Source organism: Arvicola amphibius, chromosome 3 (genome assembly GCF_903992535.2).
Source record: "Arvicola amphibius chromosome 3, mArvAmp1.2, whole genome shotgun sequence".
In the NCBI taxonomy this organism is placed as follows: Eukaryota; Metazoa; Chordata; class Mammalia; order Rodentia; family Cricetidae; genus Arvicola; species Arvicola amphibius.
The window spans coordinates 75,238,118-75,263,123 of NC_052049.1; the positions used below are offsets into that span (position 1 = coordinate 75,238,118).

General features: G+C 38.6%; 1 pseudogene; it reads right to left on the reverse strand.

Annotated features, from left to right (window-relative positions):
• Nucleotides 1–10,630: 10,630 nt before the first annotated feature.
• LOC119810584 lies at nt 10,631–11,448 on the reverse strand (annotated as a pseudogene).
• Between the last annotated feature and the right edge of the window lie 13,558 nt (nt 11,449–25,006).

Genomic DNA, 25,006 nt, shown 5'->3' on the forward strand with positions numbered 1-25,006 from the left:
GAACATGTGAACAGTAACAATGATAGTCCCTTTCATTGGGGGCTCTACAAGAAGATTTGGCTCACAGGAAAACCTCCTGTCCATCTCCTGGGACAGAGAGTGGGTATTTTACATGGTATAAATAGTTTATGGAGGACCTGGGATTTAGACAAGTTTGGCACAAAAGACAAGGTTTCATAAACACAGAATCAAGAGGCAGGCTGGAGATGGAGGTGGAGGCAGTGGTCAGATAAGAGGAGATCTTAGATGATCTTTCATGGAAATAATTTTGGTGAGATTTAAATAATGAAATGATGCATCTCTAACTCTGAAATGAACGAAAAGTAGTGCAGTGAGAATGGATACTGCAAGAAAGGTCTGATTGTTATTACAGAACATCCACCCAGAGATGATGACAATGTGAGCTGAGGATGTCATTAGCTCCAGGAAAGAGTAGTGCAATCAATATGTCTCATTGTCTTAGTTGATTTGATTGGAAAAAATAGGCAATGTGGAAGTTATACAGTATCCAAAAACATGATTATGGTGAATTTATTTAAAAGGATATTTTATTTTTCCTAATATTGTATTAGCTTGTTTCATACCATGAAAAATTATATTTAGAAGAAATTTATATGGAAGCATGTAGTACAAACAATTTCCAATATTTTACAAGTTACAGTGTTGAGAAATTAAAATATGACTGTCTTAAAGGGGTGAAATGGAATTCGTGAGAAAATTTGAGATGGCCATGGCAAAGCTTGGGGTGAAACCATTAATAAAGAGTTGAATGATTAAGTTAAGTGGTTGAAGATTACCTACCTATGAAGAATAAATTTCTTTTTTATATATTGTTTTATTATTAAAAATTTCTGCTTCCTCCCCACTTCCCATTTACATCCCCCTCCCCCCTCCACTTCTGCTCCCTCTTCTGTCCAAAGAGCAGTAAAGGTTCCTTGCCCTGTGAGAAGTCCAAGGTCCTCCCCACTCCATCCAGATCTATGAAGGTGAGCATCCAAATAGGCAAGGACCCCCAAAGCCAATATATGTAGTAGGACCAAAATCCACTGCCATTGTCCTTGGATTCTCAGCAGCCTTCATTGTCCGCCATGTTCAGGGAGTCCGGTTTCATCCCATGCTTTTTCAGTCACAGTCCAGGTGGCCTTGGTGAGCTCCGATTAGATCAGCCCCACCATCTTGGTGGGTGGGTGCACCCCTCGTGGCCCTGACTTCCTTGTTCATGATCTCCCTCCTTTTGCTCCTCATTTGGACTTTGGGAGCTCAGTCCGGTGCTCCAATGTGGGGCTCTGTCTCTATCTCCATCCATCGCCAGATGAAGGTTCTATGGTGATATGCAAGATATTCATCAGTATGGCTATAGGATCTGGCCATTTCCGGCTCCCTCTCCTCAGCTGGGGTTATCTCCCTGGACACCTGGGAACCACTCTAGAACCAAGTCTCTGGCCAACCCTAAAATGGCTCCCTTAATAAAGATATATACTTCTCTGTTCCCATATCCACCCTTCCTATATCCCAACCCTCCCATTCCCCGAAGTACTCCCCGTCCTCCCCTTTACATTTTTCTCTCCCCATATCTCCTTACCCCCATCCCACCCCACCCCCAAGTTACCAATTCTTGCCCAGCAATCTTGTCTACTTCGAATACCCAGGAGGATAACTATATCTTTTTCTTTGGGTTTACCTTATTTAGCTTCTCTAAAATCACGAATTATAGGCTCGATCTCCTTTATTTATGGCTAGAAACTGATTATGAGTGAGTACATCCCATGTTCATCTTTTTTGGGCCTGGGTTACCTCACTCAGGATGGTGTTTTTTATTTCCAACCATTTGCATGCAAAATTCAAGTTGTCATTGTTTTTTGCCCCACTGAGTAGTACTCTAATATCTATATATTCCACACTTCCTTCATCCATTCTTCCATTGAAGGGCATCTAGGTTGTTTCCAGGTTCTGGCTATTACAAATAATGCTGCTATGAACATAGGTGAACAAAAGTTTTTGTAATATGATAGGGCATCTCTTGGGTATACTCCCAAGAGTGGAATTGCTGGGTCCAGAGGTAGGTTGATCGTGAATTTCCTGAGAAACTGCCACACTGCTTTCTGAAGTGGTTGCACAAGTTTGCATTCCCACCAGCAATGGATGAGTATACCACTTACTCCACAACCTCTCCAGGATAGGCTATCATTGGTGTTTTTGATTTTAGCCAATCTGACAGGTATAAGATGGTATCTCAAAGTTGTTTTAATTTGCATTTCCCTGATAGCTAAGGAGGTTGAGCATGACCTTAAGTATCTTTTAGCCATTTGAACTTCTTCTGTTGAGAATTCTCTGTTCAGTTCAGTGCCCCATTTTTTAATTGGGTTAATTAGCATTTTAAAGTCTAGTCTCTTGAGTTCCTTATATATTTTGGAGATCAGACCTTTGTCGGTTGTGGGGTTGGTGAAGATCTTTTCCCAGTCAGTAAGAGGCCTTTTGGTCTTAGTGACAGTGTCTTTTGCTTTACAGAAGCTGCTCAGCTTCAGGAGGTCCCATTTAGTCAATGCTGCCCTTAATATCTGTGCTACTAGGGTTATAAAGGAAGCAGTCTCCTGTGCCCGTATGTTGTAGAATACTTCCCACTTTCTCCTCTATAAGGTTCAGTGTGGTAAGACTGATATTGAGGTCTTTAATCCATTTGGACTTGAGTTTTGTGCATGGTGATAAATATGGATCTACTTTCATTCCTCTACAGGTTGACATCCAGTTATGCAAGCACCATTTGTTGAAGATGCTTTCTTTCTTCCATTGTGTACTTTTAGCTCCTTTATCGAAAATCAGGTGTTCTTAGGTTTGTGGGTTAAGATCCTGCTCTTCTATTCGATTCAATTGGTCAACTCTGTTTTGATGCCAGTACCAAGCTGTTTTCAATACTGTAGCTCTGTAATAGAGTTTGAAGTCAGGGACGGTAATGCCTCCAGAAGTTCCTTTATTGTATAAGATTGTTTTGGTTATCCTGGGTTTCTTGTTTTTCCATATAAAGTTGATTATTGTCCTCTCAAGATCTGTGAAGAATTTGATGGGACCTTGATAGGGATTGCATTGAATCTATAGATTGCTTTTGGTAGAATTGCCATTTTTACTATGTTGATCCTCCCAATCCACGAGCAAGAGAGATCCTTCCATATTCTGGTATCCTCTTCAATTTCTTTCTTCAAAGACCTAAAATTCTTCTCAAATAGAACTTTCCCTTCCTTGGTTAGAGTTACCCCAAGATATTTTATGCTATTTGTGGCTATTGTGAAAGGTGATGCTTCTCTGATTTTCTTCTCTGCTTCCTTATTCATTGTGTATAGGAGAACAGCTGATTTTTTGGAGTTGATCTTGTATCCTGCCATGTTACTAAAGGAGTTTATCAGCTGTGGGAGTTCTTTTGTGGAGATTTTGGGGTCGCTTATGTACACTCTCATATCATCTGCAAATAACGAAAGTTTAACTTCTTCCTTTCCAATTTGAATTTTCCAATTTGAATAGTCTTATTGCTATTGCTAGAACTTCATGCACTATATTGAAGAGATAAGGAGAGAGTAGACAGCCTTGTCATGTTCCTGAATTTAGTGGGATGGCCTTGAGTTTCTTTCCATTTAATTTGATGTTAGCTGTCGGCTTGCTGTAAATAGACTTTATTATATTTAGGAATGACCCTTTTATCCCTAATCTCTCCAATACCTTTATCATAAAGGGGTGCTGAATTTTGTCAAATGCTTTTTCAGCATCTAATGAGATGACCATATGCTTTTTTTCCTTCAGTTCATTTATATGATGGATTACATTGATAGATTTTCATATGTAGAAACAGCCCTGCACCTCTGGGATGAAGCCTACTTGATCGTAGTGGATAATTTTTCTAATGTGTTCTTGGATTTGGCTTGCCAGTATTTTATTGAGAATTTTTGCGTCGATGTTCATGAGTGAAATCGACCTGTAATTCTCTTTCTTGGTTGAGTCTTCGTGTGGTTTAGGTATCAGGGTAACTGTAGCTTCATAAAAGGAATTTGTCAATGACTCTTCTGATTCTATATTGTGAAATACCTTAAGGAGTATAGGTATTAGGTCTTCTTAGAAGTTCTGGTACTATTCTAAATTGAAACCATCTGGTCCTGGGCTTTTTTTTTTTTTTTTTTTTTTTTGGTAAGGAGTTTTTTGATAACAGTATCTAATTCCTCAATTAACGGGACTATTTAAATTTTTCACCTGGTCCTGGTTTAACTTTGGAATGTGGTACTTATCTAAAATATTGTCCATTTCTTTTACATTTTTCAATTTTGTGGCATACAGGTTTTGTATTAAGATCTAGTGATTCTCTGAATTTCCTCTGTGCCTGTGGTTATGTCCCCCTTTTCATTTCTGATCTTATTAATTTGCTTGTTTTCTCTCTGCCGTTTGATGAGTTTTGCTAGGGGTTTGTCAATCTTATTGATTTTTTCCAAGAACCAGCTTTATGTTTCTTGGATTTGTTTGATTGATACTTTGGATTGTTTTCTGTGTTTCTACTTCGTTGATTTCTGCCTTGAGTTTGATTATTTCTAGTCTTCTACTCCTCCTAGGTGAGTCTGCTTCTTTTTTTCCAGAACTTTCAGGTGTGCTGTTAAGTCTCCAATGTGTCTTTCTCCATTTTTTAAGTGGGCACTTAGTGTTATGAACTTTCCTCTTAGCACTGCTTTCTATGTGTCCCATACATTTGAGTATGTTGTGTCTTTATTTTCATTAAATTCAAGAAAGACTTTAATTTCTTTTTTTTATTTCTTCCTTGACCCAGGTGTGGTTCAGTAGTTGACTGTTCAGTTTTCATGAGTTTGTAGGCTTTCTGGGGGTAGCATTGTTGTTGATTTCTAATTTTAATCCATGGTGATCTGATAAGTCACAGGTGGTTACTAATATTTTTTTGTAACTGTGGAAGTTTGCTTTGTTACCGAGTATGTGGTCAGTTTTCAAAAAGGTTCCATGAGCCACAGAGAAGATATTTTCTTTCCTATTTGTGTGGAATGTTCTATAGATGTCTGTTAAGTCCATTTGGTTTATTACCTCCATTAAGTCTCTTAATTCTCTGTTAGGTTACTGTCTGATTAACCTGTCCATTGCTTGAAGTTTCCTACTATTAGTGTGTGTGGTTTGATGAATGCCTTGAGTTTTAGTAATATTTCTTTTACATAAGTGGGTGCCTTTATATTAGGGGCATAGATATTCATTATTGAGACTTCATTCTGATGGATTTTTCCTGTTATGAGTATAAAATGTCCCTTTCCATCTCTTCTGATGGATTTTAGTTTGAAGTCAACTTTGTTAGAAATTAGTATGGCCACACCAGCTTGTTTCTTAGGTCCATTTGCTTGATAAACCTTTTCCCATCCCTTTACTCTGAGTAGATGTCTGTCTTTGTGGTTGAGGTGTGTTTCTTGTAAACAGCAGAAATTTGGATCCTGTTTTTGTATCCAATCTCTTAGCCTGTGCCTTTTTATAGTTGAATTGAGTCCATTGATATTAAGTGATATTAATGACCAGAGGTTTTTAACTCCGGTTATCATTTTTTTTGGTAGTAGAGATTGTGTGTCTCCCTTCTTTGAGATGTGTTGGTGAAGGGTTGCTAGATGTCTGAGTTATTTTGGGCATTGTTGGACTCCTTGGTTTGTGATTTTCCTTTTATTACTTTCTGTAAGGCTGGATTTGTGACTACATATTGTTTAAATTTGTTTTTATCCTGGAAAATTTTGTTTTCTCCATTTATAGTGAACGAAAGCTTGGCTGTGTATAATAGTCTGCACTTGCATCCATGGTCTCTCAGTTTCTGCAGTACTTCTAACCAGGACCTTCTGTCTTTCATGGTTTCCATAGAGAAGTCAGGTGTTAGTCTGATAGGTTTTCCTTTATAAGTTACTTGACCTTTTTCCTTTGCAGCTCTTAATATTCTTTCTTTATTCTGTATGTTTTGTGTTTTGATTATAATATGGAGAGGGGATTTTTTTTTTTTGATCCAGTCTATTTGGTGTTCTGTAAGCTTCAGTCTTGCACTGTTTCCATTATCTATTTGATTATTTTTTTCTTGGTTTCCTAGGATATCATTTAAGGATTTACTCAGTTCTTCAAACTTTTTGTTATTCTTCTCATCCATTTCTTTAAGAGAGTGTTTCACCTCCTGTTTAAGGGACTCTATTACTTTCATAAAGTCAAGTTTTTCTACTTCTTCTTGATTAGTGTGTTCAAGTTCTCCTGTTGTAAGTTCACTGGGTTCTGGTGCTTTCATATTGTTTTTCAAATTGTTGGAGGAATTCTTGCATTGGCGCCTGCCCATCTCTTCCTCTGACTAATCCCCTATGGGTCTTCTTTTACAAATTCAATTCTCTTTGCTGGCAAGGCAGCTCACAGGCAAATGGCCTAACTTGCTGCAGGCAGGCTATTGAAACAAAGAACCTCCCACCCGCCGGGTTGCACTCAATACCTGGTCCTACCACCCAAACAGGCTGAGCTGTGGGATTTTATGTACCCGAAGAAGGGAGGATGAAGGGGGGGGGTTCTGGGTTCAAGCTGGGATGGGAGAGGAAGAGGTAGGCAGTGTCTGGGGAGAATAGCCCCTGCAGGAAGATCAGGAAGTGTAGGGGGTTGAAGAATATCTGTGGTCTGTCTCTGGGCAGCTGTGGCAGTTCAGGCACTCACTCACCCCAATGAATGATGGATCTTCTGGTAGATAATCAGGTCTCCTTGCTGGCCAGGCAGCTCACTGACAAAGGGCCTACCTTGATGCAGGCAGACTATTGAAACAATGGACCTCCCACCCCCCTGGGTGCACTCAATACCTGGTCCCAGCGCCCAAACAGGCTGAGCGATGGGACTTTATGGCCCCAAACATGGGAGGATGAAAAAGGTGCATGAATAAATTTCTTTACATCTAAAGAACCTGTTTAGTCTAACTATAATTATGACAAGCATGTATGACTATTGACCTATAATTCTTAATACCTACATAAGGTAGAGAGTAAGGTTTCATATTAAAATATTAAACAATCTTTAAATAACTATGCAGCAAATTAAGATAATGAACTCAAAATGTAAACAATATATAAGTATCTGGATCAGAGGTGAAATGTATAGTGTAATATGATAAATATATCCTAAAATTACATCATTATACAAAATAACTTAAGATGAGGTAGAAACATGTGTGCATAGAATATGACAAAATACCTTTACATAGGTGCACAAATATTATACACAGAAATAGAAGCATATTCAATATGACAAACATAATTTAAATTTTTATCAATATACAAGAATTTATACCAATGTAAATTGTCTATAAAATAATAGCTCACAAGTATTCTCATTATTACTCACTATTATTACTGGTGTGAGTAAGCTCACAGTAATCTACTTAATATCTCATCCAATTCTTTTTTCATTGCAAAAGAGATACCTGAGCCTACTTAATTTTCACCCTAATCGCCAACCTTATACATCTTATAATCAATGCCAAATAAATGTCCCTAACCCTGAGGACAAACTTTGGTGGGAGAGAGTCCTTCATCTTCTAGAATTACTTCCAGCTGTCATAGAGGTTATGTTATTTCTATGGGATCCTTCCCAGAAACATTAGTTAGTTTATGTTCCACTTTTTAGACTGCAGGAATATTAATTTAGGTTTTCAATTTTTACAGCAGATCATAACCACATAGATTCACTGCTATAGATGCCACATATAGCCTCAGCTTTTCTCTCTGTCTTTCTGACCCTATGCATTTAACCCCTCTCATGCTTTGTTTTACTTGAAATAGGGTTTCAATTCCTAGAAATTGAACATCTGCCTCCAGAAGAGGCCAATTTGCATGCCAAGATTCTGGAGTAATAATAGTCTCATCTGCCCCCTTGTCCAGTAATTCTTCAATTACAAAGTTATTTATTTGTATTCTCAGCTTTGGTCTTTGATCATTTATAGAAGTCTGCCAAAATATACATTTCCTATTTTCTGTTGTAAATTTTACTTATCCTCCATGTTTATTCTATCCATCAGAACAGTATTTTTTTTACAACAGACATTGAATTTTTTAATTATCCTGGGGAGATATGCCCTCCACAGTGACTTGGAATAACTGGACCATGTTTGACCTGGAGGCCTGTGAAAGGCCCCTCAAGGAGTTTCTCAGTGTTAATCGGTGGCCTTGTTGGTCTCTTGTAGATTTACTTTCATTGAAGATCATTTCATGATCTACTTTCATTGGTCTGATATCAGCCTTTGCCACATCTTCTACATAATCCAGAATATTGAGACCTTCTATTTTTGCCATTCCCAGAAAAGATATTATTTCTAGTAATACCTTGTCTGCAATCTTTTCTTGGATGTCCTATTCTACCACAATGAAAACATTTAACATTTTTGATCTCCTCATCTTTGGAAATTGTTTCTTTATACCCAAGCCTCAACTTTATAGTCAAATGCCTCAACATTTACTGTATGCAGGATCCATTCATCCATTTGTGCTGATCTGACCTTTAAAGACTCAAATACACCATTGCATTCTAAGTTGGCATTTTCAAAAAGCCAGAGATTCAATAGGTACTTGTTTAGCTTCTTAGTCTGTTACCCCTATTTGTATAGCTTTAGTTAATCTTTGTAAAAAGTCACTGGTGTTCTCTTGGTTCTTGTTTAACTTTAATATATGATTCATTTCTTCATCATGGTTCTTGAATCCTGTTCTAAGCATTTAAGGCAGCAGTATGGCTTAGGGACAAGATGTGTTCATCATAAATAGCTTGACTCTGGGGATCAGCATAATGATCCCTGCCAAGAATTTGATATTGGGAAGCCTCAAATCCTTTGACCCTTCCTTGCATTATAATCCTTTAGCCTTCTCTCTCAAACAACACTTCCACCATAACTGTGGCCCATCTTCAAAGACTGCTGAAACTAATTAAAGCCAATCATGTGAAGTAGGCTTAGTGCTTGAAGCCCATGACTGTACCATCTCCTTAAAAATGGTGAATGCTTACCATCAGATACTACTTATTTCTTAATTTCTTTTAGTGTTTTTATACCTATAGGTTTCCATTTACATCCTTTGTATCCATTTGGGTACTGAGTATTTGTGGCTTTTCAGGGGTAATAATGGAATAAGTAGCTAAATCTCTTGGTAAGCAATCTCTGACTTGAAGAGGTACTAGTGAAGCTAAGTACTTGGCTTGTACCTCCTTTCCTTGTATATCGTTCTGATACTTTCCTCAATCAATTCAAATTTTTAATCATTTTCTTTCACTGTCTTTTGTAAAGTCTGACTCTCCTGACCTGTGAATATTCTATTTATTTATTTATTTATTATTTATTTATTTTGAAGCTAGAAGGTCTGGGTGTCATTTATTGACAGCAGCTTACATTGTGTTTTCTTCCCTTGATTGCTTCCTTCGGAGCCCCGGTCCTGCAGTTCTTGGGAAGGAAGGGCAATTGTTTAGAGGGAGTAGAAGGCAAATTCTCATGTCTTTGGCAGGTGTGCTCAGCCCTGATAAGATGCAATCCTTCAAGCTGGAATCCCATTGGGTATTTGAGAGGACTAATTGGGGGAGTGAAAAAAAGTCTTCAGCAGGACTCACATCTCAGTCCAGGCCTCTTGTGCTACTCCAAGTCCATCCTGGTGTTAGGGCTCTGATGGAAGCAGCAGAACTAGGCCTACCCACCTTGCTTGGTAGATTCCTCACTCCATGCCCTGTTCACACACACCTGCTTCCACTGGTCAGTTAGAGGGACTGGGCCTTATGGTTAAAATAGACCACTTCCTCTGATGTAGAAGGAGCTGCGGGCCACTTCCTGCAGCCTGGCTCCCAGCCGCCTGGCTAGCATATGCCCCGAAATATCAACACACAAATTGTATTCTTTTAAACACTGCCTGGCCCATTAGCTCAAGCCTCTTATTGGCTAACTCTCACATCTTGATTAACTCATTTCTATTAATGTGTGTAGCACCACGAGGTGGTGGCTTACCAGGAAAAATTCTAGCTTGCGTGTATCTCAGAGAGGAGAGCTATGGCATCTGATTCACTTCCCTTCTTCCCAGCATTCTGTTCTGTTTACTCCGCCTGCCTAATTTTCTGTCCTATTAAAGGGCCAAGGCAGTTTCTTTATTAACCAATGAAAGTAACACATAGACAGATGACCCTCGTCCATCACTCTGGCCCTCCCTAGCTGTGTCTGTGCAGGTTCCAACGGCTGAAAAAATTGAGGGCTTGCCTTTCTGGTTCAACTGTGTGTGCCACTGTCCTCAGATCTTTAATATATGTCTATAGGTCTACCCAGGGCACCAGCTGTGTGCCTATCCATTACACACTGCCCTGCCTGTCTTCTGCCAACTGTCAGTGCCTGGGGTGGGAGGCTGGCAGGCTCCAAAGTCAGAAAGCCAATCTGTATAAGGACTTGGCAACTCTGGATATGAAAGTGGGTAAAAAAGTGGAACAACAAAATTTTCATTTGATCTGAAGTGTTCTGCTTTTATTTCCTTCATGTTAAGCCAATCATGGAATTTTACAGTGATTTGTGGGGTGAGGTAGAAGGAAAGTGTATTCAGAATGATTGAGGCCATGACCTGGTTGGCCTGAGAAGGTGAAAGCAGGGGCCTCACTGGGGAAGCTGAAGGAGTACCGACTGCCCTGCTGGCAGGTAGGTGATGTTCTGAGAGTGAGAGAGAGCTGGTAAGCAATGTTCTCAGCAGCTTCCAGCTTCCACAGCTCAATCAGGCCATCACCTGCCCTAGCCAGGGAGTTGGCATCAGCTCAGATGCCTTGGAGTTGGCCTCAGCAGAGATGATGGCTGCCTTCTTCTGATGCTCAGCCTTCTACCACAAATATGGCTCTCTCTGCTTCCTGCTGAGCTACCCGTTTGGCTTTCACTGCTTCTGGGAATTCCTTCTTGAAGGTCAGATGTGTCAAGGACATGTCACCCAGGATGATCCCAAATGTTGCTGCTCTTTCTTTGAGGTCAGAACTCACCTGCCTAGAGACCAGCTCTCACTGGGTGATTAATTCTCCAGCATCAAAGCGAGCCACCACCGACTTTAGGATCTCTGTGGTGATGGAAGGCAGCACCCACTCATCATAGTCCTCACCGATGCTGGTATAGATACAAGGGAGCTGGCTGGCCACCGGCCGGAAGAGGATCGGTAGTATGATGTTGACGTTCTGCAAATCTTTGCTACCAGTGATGACTGGTACATTCCGTAGTCGTGAGTGGCAGTCAAATATAACTGATTTCTGTACCCAAGGGATGAGAAAGTGAGTCCCTTCCCCTACCACGATGTCCTGTACTCCACGGAATCGTTCAAAGATGTCAGATCTGTGCCCAGCATCCACATTATACAAGGCAGAGTTCACCACGCCTCCTGCCACTGCTAAAGCCAGGCCGAACATTCTGATGGACTCAAACACTTTGGCAGCCATGATTCCTTCTGTTGCACCCACTCACACCTGCTTTCACTCTGACCTCCACATGAATTCACATGTGAATATTTCTAATGATTTCACTGAATTAAATACTTTCTGGTTTTCTTTCCACACATGTGATTCTGAGATATTAAATTTTTCCATTAATGATAACTTTGGATCCTTGAGTATTATTTGGATAGTGTGCAAATTGCCTTCCCAGAGAGAAACTCGTATCTACTAACTTTTCATAATTTTTAACAGATTTTTATTGTCAATTTCAACAGTATCCTTTCAGATAATCTCCCAGTACCATTTTATAAGGTTTCATAACCCATTGACATGGATTGAATTTTGTCTGTCAAATTAAAATTATGCTTTTCAATGGAATTAATATTTTCAGCTAATATTTCATTTACAATGGTATAAATACTTTCATTATTACTCTATAAAGACTGTATCATTTCTAAAAGTATCTCATACTTGACTCTGTTATCAAACCATTTTTTTAAGGATAAAATATGAAGAACAAGGTTAAGTTCCATGATCATAAAAATGGATATACTAGGAGCCCCATATAAGCCATACAATATTCCATTCATAATAAAAACAAAAAGGTTATTAAATCTCTGGGTGGTGATATTGTCTGCCATGATACAATTTGCAAATTGATTTATTTATTTCTTAATCAAATTAAATTATCTCCCTTAAAAGTTTTCAGTAAATTGTTGTAGGTATAATAATTTTTTATTGATTTTAATTGAGCTTTACATTTTTCTCTGCTCCCCTCTCTGCTTCTCCCCTCCCCATTTCAACCCTCCCCCCAAGGTCCCCATGCTCCTAATTAACTCAGGAGATCTTGTATTTTTCTACATTCTATTTCCCATATAGATTAGATCTATGTAAGTCACTCTTAGTGTCCTCATTGTTATCTAAGTTCTCTGGGATTGTGGTTTGTAGGCTGGGTTTCTTGGCTTTATGTTTAAAAACCACCTATGAATGAGTACATATGATAATTGTCTTTCTGTGTCTGGATTACTTCACTCATAATAATGTTTTCTAGCTCCATCCATTTTCCTGAAAAATTCAAGCTGTCATTATTTTTTTCTGCTGTGTAGTACTCTATTGTGTAAATGTACCACATTTTCCTTATCCATTTCTTAGTCAATGGGCATTTAGCTTGTTTACAGATTCTAGCTATGACAAACAAAGCTGCTATGAACATAATTGAGCACATATCCATGTGGCATGATTAAGCATCCTTTGGATATATACCCAAAAGTGGTATTATTGTGTTTTGAGGAAGGTTGTTTCCTAATTTTCTGAGAAATTGCCACACTGATGCAAAGGGGTTGTACCAGCTTGCATTCCCACCAGCAATGCAGAGGTGTTCCACTTTCCCCACAACCTTTCCAGCATATGTTGTCATCAGTGTTTTTGATTTTGATCATTCTAACAGGTATAAGATGGAATCTCAGAGTTGTTTTGATTTGCATTTCTTTGATGACTAAGGATGTTGAACATTTCTTTAAGTGTCTTCCAGCCATCTTAGATTCCTCTGTTCACAGTTCTCTGTTTAGGTCCGTACTCAACTCTTTTGTTGGATTATGTGTTCTTTTGTGAACAATTTCTTGATTTCTTTGTATATTTTGGAGATCAGACTTCTATTTGATGTGGGGTCAGTGAAGATCTATTCCCATTCTGTAGGCTGTCTTCTTGTCTTGTTGACCATCTCCTTTGCTTTACAGAAGCTTTTCAGTTTCAGGAGGTCCCATTTATTAATTGTTTCTCTCAGTGTCTGTGCTACTGGGTTATATTCAGGAAGTAGTCTCCAGTGCTAATGTGTTCAAGTATTTTTCCCACTTTTTCTTTTATAAGGTTTGGTTTTGCTGGCTGAAGGGGAAGCCTAGCCAAAAACCTTGTTTTGTAAGGCATGTCCCCCTTGGTCTAAAGGCGTGTCCCTCTTAGGCGTGTCCCTCTTAGGCGTGTCCCCCTTAGGCTAATATTGACTTATAAAATCTTGCGGGCCTGCAGCCTGGCTGCTCTTTGTTTTCCTGCCCTCCTCGCTGGAACCTTGGATTTGTAAGTTCCCTTTCCTTTCCTTTATTAAAACTGAATTATATATATTAAAGCTTGTCTGGTGAATCATAACTGCCGATCAACCACGCACCTTCATTTGGCGTCCAACTCGGGCATTTGGGAGCCTTTAGCTCCAGTTCCCGCACTGCGTGGCAGGGATTCAGCCTTGGGCTCTTGATTGCTTCAGAGCAGTTTCCCAGACTAGCCTGTCCCAGCCCCGCTTGTACTGAGCAAAGGACATGTGCGGGTGACTCAGTCCGAGCTCGCTAACCCCTCAGGCAGCACCAGTCCCGGCTGAATTCGGCCTGGGCCCTGACCTGCCGGAGACTAGCAGTTACTGCCGGAGTCCCAGCATTCCAGCTCCGCCGGTACTGCAGACTCGGTTTGGCCGAGCAGTTACTGCCCTTGCCACCTACTGGCAGGGAACAGTCATTACAGGTAAAATCTCTTTTGATTAAAAAAAAAAAATGTCTGACCATATCACCGTTGAAAGCTTCTGCAGTCTATTTAATTATACTATGGTAGAAATATTGCAGGATACATATGATATCCCCATAACTTGGATGTTTATAGGGCTTGCAATTTTTCTCATATTTGGTTTCTCCCTTACATGGTTTGAAAATAGAAAAATAATAAAGTCCTTACAGAATGAAACCAGGATTCTTAGGACAGAGGTTGAATGCTTAAGAAAGGGCACAACTGTTTTGAGTGACAACTTTAAGTCGGTTGAGGTATTTGCAAAAACAATTCAGACTGACACCAAGAAAGAGTTTGAAGGTCTCAAGGAAGGGAAAAGGGCTTTGTCTGATATGACTCTATCAAATGAGCAAAATTTAGAAAAACTACAGTCTGATATTAAGGAGAGATTCATTGCTGCGGAGGAGAGAACAGCTGATTTGGATCGTAAACTTCAGTCCCTGTCTGAAACATTATCAGAGGGAATTAAAACTGCTGAATGTGAAAATCGGACTTTGTCTAAAGGATATGACAGATTGGCTGACAGATTGTCAATACAAGAAGGCACAATTCATGCCATGAAAATTCTATCCAAGGATGAGATACTAACTCTACTGGACAAACTTCATGTTTTGGAATCCTCCATGAAGGCCTTGGAGCATAATTCTGGACAGGAGATCCAGGCCTTACAGAAGGCAATAGTAAGCAGATTAGAAAAGATTGAGGAAATTATAGACTATGATGAACAGGAGCAAACGGTAGAAAGGCGAAATTTAACTCCGTCAATGAGTAAAACTCTCGGGATAATCTCCATAAAGTTCTACCTGCCTTTCCAATAATAACGTCAGAAAAGGTGACTGGTTCCAAAAACCCTAAGGTCATCAAGGAATATACATGGGAACCCGTCCATATGAATGATCTCAAAGAAATTAAACAAGCCATTATGAACTTTGGGCTACATTCGTCCTTTGTTAGAGAGATGCTCAAAACTTGGTCTATAAGCAATAAGGCAATGCCCCATGATTGGGTACAATTAGTATCAGCTGTTCTAGAGAGTGGGTCACAATTAAATTGGAAATGCATGTTCAGACAAGAGGCTAAACTTTTAGAACAGCAGGAAAGAGCAAAGGGAATTGAGATCTCCCTAGATCAAATTCTACGTGAAGGACTTTTCTCCGATCCTCTGGAACAAGCTAATTATGATGAACACACCTTATCCATATGTACTACAGCAGCCTTAAAGGCTTGGGACAGGGTTCAAGACCCAGGACAGAGACTGGAATCATATATCAGAGTTAAACAGGGTCAGAGAGAACCCTTTAGTGATTTTTTACAAAGGCTAACTAAAGCTGTACAGATAGGGATATCTGACCCAGAAGCAAGACGTATAATAATTGAGTCTTTGGCTTATGAGAATGCCAATGTGGAGTGTAAAAGGATCCTGGGGCCTTTAAAGATGAGGTCAGCGCCCTTGGACAAATGGGTATTGCATACAATGAATGTTGAATCATTTGACTATGGCACTGAAGCATGGGTAGAAGAAGCAATTTCTAATGCAAAAAGGAGGCATCAAGTTACCAAATGTTTGAATTGTGGCAAGATGGGACATATTAAAAGGAATTGCAGACAATGGATTTTCAGAAATAATAATAATAATAATAATAATAATAATAATAACAACAACAATAATAATAATAATAATGCCTCTTCTAGAAATAACAGACGTAGGAGGACTCAGCCTTCAGGTACATGTAGGAGATGTGGAAAAGGCAGACACTGGACAAATGAGTGCAGGTCAACAAGAGATAGACAAGGCAACCTGTTGCCACTGGGAAACTCAATGGGGGGCCTCTCGCAGGCCCCCATGGTGAATGTGGTCCAGTCATTTCCCGTTACTGCCGAGAACATGCCTCGTCAAGAAAATTAGAAAGCCCCATGCCTGCTGTTAAAAGCAAAAATTGCCTGAAAGATGAGTTACGTGTATTTTGGCAGACTTTTATAAATGAACAAAGACCAAAGTTAAGAGTGTGTGTAAATGGCGTTTTTATTACTGGCCTACTGGACACAGGTGCGGATGTCTAAGTATCATTACTCCAGAATCTTGGCATCCGTATTGGCCTCTTCAGGATGTAAATGTTCAGTTCCTGGGAATTGGAACCCTATCTCAAGTAAGGCAGAGCACGAGATGGGTTGAATGCATAGGGCCAGAAGGACAAATAGGAAAATTAAGGCCATATGTAGCCAATATTGCAGTGAATTTATGGGGCCGTGACCTATTACAGCAATGGAATACCCAAATTAACATTCCTGCTGCTTCTAGAGCCTATATCACCGAGGGAAATATTAAAAGATATTACAGAAGGCGGAAACCGGCTGTTCGGGCTGTACAAGAATGCAAAGCAATTGATGGCCCTTCAGAGATACGAACAGCACTGCCTCTAAAATGGTTGACTGAGAAACCAATATGGACAAAGCAATGGCCATTAGCTGAGGAAAAGTTGCAGGCTTTAGAACAGCTGGTACAAGAGCAATTAGATGCTCGACATATAGAAGAATCTACCAGCCCTTGGAATTCTCCTGTATTTGTTGTTAAGAAAAAATCTGGTAAGTGGAGAATGGTGACAGATCTCAGGGCTATCAATAAGGTTATTCAACCTATGGGCTCTCTGCAATCTGGAATTCCTCTGCCATCTTTATTACCAAAAGGATGGCCTCTCATAGTTATTGATTTAAAGGATTGTTTCTTCACTATACCTTTACAAGAAAAAGACAGAGAAAAGTTTGCCTTCACAGTGCCTACTTATAATAACTCTCAACCTACAAGGAGATACCAGTGGACCGTCCTCCCACAGGGCATGTTGAACTCTCCCACCCTGTGCCAATATTTTGTAAATCAACCATTGCAGATAATACGCAAGCAATTTCCCAAGTCTATAATTTATCATTACATGGATGATATTCTGTTATCTGATTCAAACATGGCTACTTTAGAAAGACTGTTTGAAGAAGTAAAAATACTTTTACCTAAATGGGGATTGCAGATTGCTCCTGAAAAAATTCAGAGAGGAGATTCTGTTAATTATCTAGGTTATAAAATAGGTTTGCAAAAAATTAAGACACAAAAAGCACAAATTAGGAGAGATCGGTTACGGACTCTCAATGACTTTCAAAGGTTGTTAGGAGACATTTCCAGCTTACGACCAGCTGTTGGCATAACACCTGATATGATAATTCATTTAAATGAAACCTTGGATGGTGAAAAAGACTTAAACAGTCCCAGAGAATTAACAGCTGAAGCAGAAAAGGAGCTGAGAATGATTGAGGAGAAATTACAAGAGACACATGTGGACAGGGTGAATCCAGAGCTCAGTTGTATTCTCGTCATATTGCCTTCCAAAATTTCTCCTACAGGAATTTTAATGCAGAGAGATGATATTATCTTAGAATGGATCTTTTTACCACATAAACCAAGTAAGAAAATAAAAACTTATGTGGAAAAAGTCTCTGAATTAATTATAAAAGGCAAATTGAGACTTCGTCAACTAGCAGGCATAGACCCAGCAGAAATTATAGTGCCTTTCACTGCTGATGAACTAAAAAAGTTGTGGGAAGATAACGAACCATGGCAAAGAGCTTGTGCTAATTTTTTGGGAGAAATCAATAACAACTATCCGAAAAGCAAGAGTCTTAACTTTATAAAGAGAACTTCTTGGATTCTCCCTCGAATCATCTGTGATGCTCCAATAACTGGAGCACATACATTTTATACTGATGCTAATAAATCAGGGAAAGCAGGTTACAAATCAGAAGATTTGAGTAAGGTGGAACAAAGCCCTTATGATTCTGTCCAGAAGGCAGAATTATATGTCATTCTTATGGTGGTAAGGGATTTTAAAGAACCGCTTAATATAGTTACTGATTCACAATTTGCAGAAAGAGTAATCTTATATATTGAAACTGCTGAATTTATACCTGATGATACAGAACTAACCTCATTGTTTATCCAGGTACAAGACATGATCAGGAACAGGCTTTGCCCTATGTATATAACACACATCAGATCCCATACGGATCTGCCAGGTCCTCTAGCAAAAGGTAATGCAGAAATTGATCAATTGTTGATTGGTAGTGTGCTGCAGGCCTCTGAATTTCATAAAAAAACATCATGTCAATAGCAAAGGCTTGAAGAAAGAGTTTTCTATTACATGGCAACAAGCTAAGGAAATTGTAAAGAAATGCCCTACTTGCTCTTTTTATAAGCAAACACCACTGCCTGCAGGGGCTAATCCAAAGGGCACTCAAAGGAATGAAATCTGGCAGATGGATGTGCTTCACTTTGCAGAATTTGGCAAATTGAAATATGTACACCACACCATTGACACTTATTCAGGTTTTCAATGGGCAACTGCTTTAAGCTCAGAAAAAGCTGATTCAGTAATCACTCACTTATTAGAAGTTATGGCCATCATGGGTATACCTACACAAATAAAGACAGATAATGGTCCAGCTTATGTCTCTAGGAAAATGAAACAGTTTTTTGCATATTACAATATTAAGCATGTTACAGGTATACCATACAATCCTACAGGTCAAGCAGTCATAGAAAGATCAAATAGAACTATAAAGGATATGTTAAACAAACAGAAAGGGGTGGAAAATACCCCTAGAAATAGGTTACATAGTGCTTTATTAACTTTGAATTTGAATTTTCTCAACGCTAATGAGAAGGGGACAAAGGCTGCAGAAAGACATTGGATAATGGAAAAGTCTGCTGAATTAAATCAACCAGTTTATTTCAAGGATGTGCTGACCTCGCAATGGAAGCCAGGAGATGTGCTGCGTTGGGGAAGGGGTTTTGCTCTTGTCTCCACAGGAGAGGAAAAATTGTGGATACTGTCAAAATTAATAAAGGTTCGGTTTGAAGAGAAGAAGCCCCTTGGAAAAGAAAAATAATTCATTCACAAGGATGATGATCATACTGATGGTAAGAAAAGCATATAGGTTGGGGGCTGGTTTCTTTTCTTATCTCCACAGGAAACCATTCATCTTCAAAGAACTTAAGGGACCCTGGATATTTAAATACTGATGCATGGACACTAGTTACAACCTAATATGGATCAACACAGAGCCCGAATATGTTTAGTAAGTATAAAACATTTTTTACATATATATAGTGCTTTTATTTATATGTATATAGAGCTGGTTTTGGAGTTGGACTATGGCTCAGTCCTTCTTCAATTCCAAGCCTGTTTATAAGAGATATCTCAGAGTTTCTGTCTCAGGTCAGGAGCCATGAAATGGGACAGAATAATAATAGTAATAGTAATAATAATAATAATAATAATAATGATAATGATGATGATGATGATGATACTTGATAAACTTTCTTTGCCTTTCCTCATATCTGTCTGTCTTTATTATACCTTCCATCGAATATATATGTCTGTATATGTCTTTGTAGATAATGTTTACCTTTCCTGTAACAAACAACAAATTTTCCTTCAGTAATCTTTGAAGTTTCCAGGATGAAGATGGGGCCCCACAACATCAATTTCACCTGGTTACTATGACGTCATGTTTTTAATAGCGCTAAAATTAGACCTTTTTTTGTTTTTTGTTTTTTTTTTTGGTACCAACTACACAAGACAGTTTCAAATGGTGTACAATTTTGACAACACTCTGGCCGGACCTCCTCAAAACACTCAGAGGCTAGTTACAATTTCCTCGACCAAATGTTATTCTGGGAATTTTACCATCATTTGCTTTCATGGAAACCCCTGAGAAGAACGTCGCCCCCATGTCAGCTAGAAGCAATCTTAGAGGACGACGCCCCCTCTCCCAACAGAGTTTGCCCTCTGGTTTAGGGACATTATTTAGTAGTTGGTATAGGGTTGAGGGGATGGGGGAGGTATTATATGGACTCAGGGGTGTTTATGAAAAAAAAGGGGGGGGGTAATTACCTGGTTTGATGGGATGATTGGTATTTGTGAATTATTGTTATTAGAAAATTGCATTGGTGTTGATTCTTGTATATTGAACATTGTATGCGAGTATGCTTCTACCTCTATTGTATGAGAGTATGCTTCTACCTCTGTTTAAAACAATTGTTATATTGAGATATTTATCATATTGCAATGTACATTTCTACCTCTGATATTATTTGTATAATGACATTGTTTACGTTTGGGGATATTGTCCTCATTTATTGCACAGTTGTTTTCCAGGTTTTTTAGATACATAGAAATTATATTTAGTATAGATAGTATAATCTCCGACCTCTTTGAAAAGCTGTAGAACATGGCCTTTAATCTAACCTAGAGTTTGGTACTTATGAGACACAATCACTCCTGGCAACACCACTCTACTCCCGAGAGAATGTTGAGCACCAAAGACACTCCACTGGGAGCTTGTCTTCTTCTTGGCAGAAGTGGCCTTTAGGCAAAGAAAAAGCCCATACCTCGACCACTGACAGAGTTTCAGAGTATCCGTAAATGGATAAAAACAGGATTGTCTTATCTTGCCAAGACAGGGTAGGACAGTTCTACAAAAAGTTCCTTGCCTTTGAAAAATGTTATGTCAGTTGTGTTAGGCCTTAGCCAAAGTTGGTTGCCTCAACATTGCAAAACGAAACTTTGTGTGACTGCCCAGGTAGTTAGTTGTCTCTGTCATTTGTTGCACATTTTGGAAGTTTCTTGTTTGTACTTTCTGGTTGCTTAAGTAATATTACTTCCCTTCTCAGATCTTTGATGGGGTTGAAGATTAGAAATTGTAGTTACCCTCTACATTATTTAGACTCCTTGAAATAGAATGTTTAGTAAAACTTTTGTTATATGTTTCTTCTTAATATTGTTTGTAATTTTATATTTATTATTTGTTCCTATTGAATATAGTTGTATTTGGTTTGGTTCTGTCTTATTTAGACAAAAGGGGGAGATGAAGGGGAAGCCTAGCCAAAAACCTTGTTTTGTAAGGCATGTCCCCCTTGGTCTAAAGGCATGTCCCTCTTAGGTGTGAACCTCTTAGGCATGCCCCCCTTAGGCTAATATTGACTTATAAAATCTTGCGGGCCTGCGGCCTACCTGCTCTTTGTTTTCCTGCGTTCCTCACTGGAACCTTGGATTTGTAAATTCCCTTTCCTTTCCTTTATTAAAACTGAATTATATATATTAAAGCTTGTCTGGTGAATCATAACTGCCGATCAACCACACACCTTCAGCTGGCTTTATGTTGAGGTGATTGATCCATTTGAACTTGAGTTTTGTGCATGGTGATAGATATGTATTTTCATTTTTTTATATGTTGCTATCCAGTTGTGCCAGCACCACTTGTTAAATATGCTTTTTTCCATTTGATATTTTTTGATTCTTTGTCAAAAATCATGTGTTTGAAGGTGTGTGAATTGATATCTGGGTCTTCTATTCAGTTCTATTGGTCCTCCTGTCTGTTCTTTTGCCAATACCAGGCTGTTTTCAGTATCGTAGCTCTATAGTAGAGTTTGAAGTCAGGGATTGTGATGCCTTCAGAAGTTCTTTTATTGTACAGGATTGTTTTGGCTATCTTGGGTTTTTTGCTTTTCCATATGAAGTTGAGTACCATTCTTCCGAGGTCTTTAAAAATTTTTGCTGGGATTTTGCTGGGCATTGCACTGAAATTTGTAGATTGTTTTGGGTAAGATTGCCATTTTTACTATGTTCATTCTGCCTACCCAGGAGTATGGGAGATCTTTCCACTTTCTGGTGTCTTCTTCAATTTCTTTCTTCAAAGATTTAAAGTTCTTGTCATACAAGTCTTCCATTTGTTTGGTTATAGTTACTCCAAGATATTATATGCTATCTGTGGCTATTGTGAAGGGTGTTGATTCTCTGATTTCTTCCCCAGCCTTTTATCATCTGTGTACAGGATTTTTTTTTTTTTTTAGGTAATCTTGTATCCTGCTACATTACTGAAATTGTTTATCAGTTGTAAAAGTTCCTTGGTAGAAATTTTGGGATCGCTTATGTAAATTATCATATTATCAGCAAATAGAGAGTTTGACGTCTTCTTTTCCAATTTCTATCCCCTTGATCTCCTTTTGGTGTCTTATTGCTCTAGCTAGGACCTTAACAAATATATTGAATAGATATGGAGAGAGTGGACAACCTGTCTTGTTCTTGATTTTAGTGCAATTGCTGGGAGTTTATCTCCATTTAGTTTGATGTTGTCTGTTGGCTTGCTGTATGTTGCCTTTATTATGTATAGGTATGTTCCTTGTATCCCTGCTCTCTCCAAGACCTTTATTATGAAGGGATATTGTATTTTGTCAAAAGCTTTTACAGTATCTAATGATATGATTATATGGTTTTTATTTTTCAGCTTGTTTATATGGTGGATTATGTCGACAGATTTTCATATGTTGAACCATCCCTGCATCTCTGGGATGAAGCCAACTTGATCATGGTGGATGATTGTTCTGATGTGTTCTTGGATTCAATTTGTCAGTATGTTATTTCTTATTTTTGCATCAATGTCCATGAGTGAGATTGGTCTGTAATCCTCTTTCTATCTTTCTGTGGTTTGGGTATCAGTGTAATTGTAGCCTCATAAAAACTGTATGGCAATGTTCCTTCTGTTTCTCTTGTGTGGAATAATTTGAGTAGTATAGGTATTAGTTCTTCTGTGAAAGTCTTGTAGGATTCTGAGCTGGAACTATCTGGTCCTGAGCTTTCTTTGGTTGAGAAACTTTTGATGGCTGTTTCTATTTCTTCAGGAGTTATAGGACTGTTTAACTTCCTTATATTTTTTGGTAAGTGATATTTATCCAGAAACCTTTCCATTTCCTTTAAGTTTTCCAATTTTGTGGAGTACAAGATTTAGAAATATGACCTGATAATTTTCTGTATTTCCTCCGTGTCTGTTGTTATGTCCCTTTTTCATTTCTGATTTTGTTAATTTGGATATTCTGTCTCTCCCTTTTGGTTAGTTTGGATAAAGTTTTGTCTATTTTGTTGACTTTTTCAAAGAACCAACTCTTTGTCATTTGATTGTTTGTATTGTTTTCTTTGTTTCTATTTGTTGTTGATTTCAGCTCTCACTTTGATTATTTCCTGCCATCTAGTTCTCTTAGGTGAGTTTGCTTTTTTTGTTCTAAAGTTATCAAATGTTCTGTTAATTCACTAGTGTGGGATTTTTCCAGCTTCTTTATGTATGCGTTTAGTGCTATGAACCTTCCTCTTAACACTACTTTCATTGTGTCCCATAAATTTGGGTATGTTGCATGGTCATTTTCATTGAATTTTAGGAAGTCTTTAATTTCTCCTTTTATTTCTTCCTTGACCAATTGATGATTCAGGTAAGCACTGTTTAATTTCCATGTGTTTATGTGCTTTCTACAATTAGTATTGCTGTTGACTTCTAGTCTTATAGCATGGTGATCTGATAAGGTACATTGGGTTATTCCAATTATTTTGTATTTGTTGAGGTTTGTTTTGTTACTGAGTATGTGGTCAATTTTTGAGAAGGTTCCATGAGGTGCTGAGAAGAAGGTATATTCTTTTCCATTTGGATGGAATAGTCTATAGATGTCTGTTAAGTCCATTTGAGTTATAACATCTGTTAGTTCTCTTATTTCTCTGTTCATTTTTGTCTAATTGCCCTGTCTAGTGGTGATAGGGGAGAGTTTCCCACTATTAGTGTGTGGTGTTTAATGTATGATTTATGCTTTAGAAGTTTTTTTTTAACATATAGGTGTTCAGTATTGAAATTTCCTCTTGATGGATTTTTTTCCTGTTACTAATATGAAATGGCCTTCTTAGTCTCTTTTGACTGATTTTTCTCAACCCTTTACTCTGAGACAATGTTTGTCTCTGAGGTTGAGATGTGTTTCTTGTATGCAGAAGAAGAATGGATTCTGTTTTCATATATAGTCTTATCCTGCACCTTTTTATAGGTGAGTTGAGTCCATTTACATTAAGGGATATTAATGATCAGTGATTGCTATCACCTGTTAATTTAGTTTTCATTGTTGGCAATGTTAATTTGTGTATTTTCCCTTCTTTGGGATTTGCTGCTATGAGACCATCAATTATCTGTGTTTTTGTTGGTGTAGCCACCTTTCTTGGGTTGCAGTTTTCATTCTAGCATTTTGAGTAGGGCTGGGTTTGTGGCTAGGTATTGGTGAAATCTAGATTTGTCATTGAATATCTCGTTTTGTCCTTCTGTGGTGATTGATAGTTTTGCTGGGTATAGTAGTCTGGGCTGGCATCCATGGTCTCTTAATGTCTGCATAACGCTTGAGCTCAATCTTATGGCTTTCACTGTCTCCAATGAGAAGTCAGGTGTAATTCTGATAGGTCTACCTTTATATGTTACTTGGCTTTTTTTCCTTTGAAGCTCTTAATATTCTTTCTTTACTCTGTATGTTTAGTGTTTTGATTATTATATGGTAAGAGGACTTTTTATTTGGATCCAGTCTATTTGGTGTTCTGTAAGCTTCTTGTATCCTCATAGGCATATCTTTTCTTATTTTGGAAAATTTTTCTTCTGTGATTGTGTTAAATATATTTTCTGTACTTTTGAGTTGAACTTCTCCTTCTTCTATACCTTATTCTTAGATTTGGACTTTTTATGTTGTTCCATATTTCCTGGATATTTTTGGTTAAGTTCTTGTTAGACTAAATATTTTCTTTAACTGATAAGTCTTTTCCTCTATTTTATCTTCAGAGCTTGAGATTCTCTGTTCCATCTCTTGTATTCTGCTGTTCTGTGGTTCATGATTGTCTTCTCATAATTTCTGGCTCCAGTCTACTGCCTCAGAGGTTCCAGGCTTGGGTGCATTCAGGAAGTAAGAGAAGCTGCTTACTTTCTCAGAGGTCCAAGACTCACGCTCAGACCTGCAGAGGTTCCAGGTTCCTGCCTATTCCCTTTGATGACCCAGACCAATTCCTGTACCCACAGAGGTCCTGGCTCAGGCCTACTCTCTCTGAGGACCCAGACTCATGTCTGGCCCCTCTGAGATCTCTGGTTCCACCCTATTCCTTTGGAGGTCCCAGGTTTACTCACACCC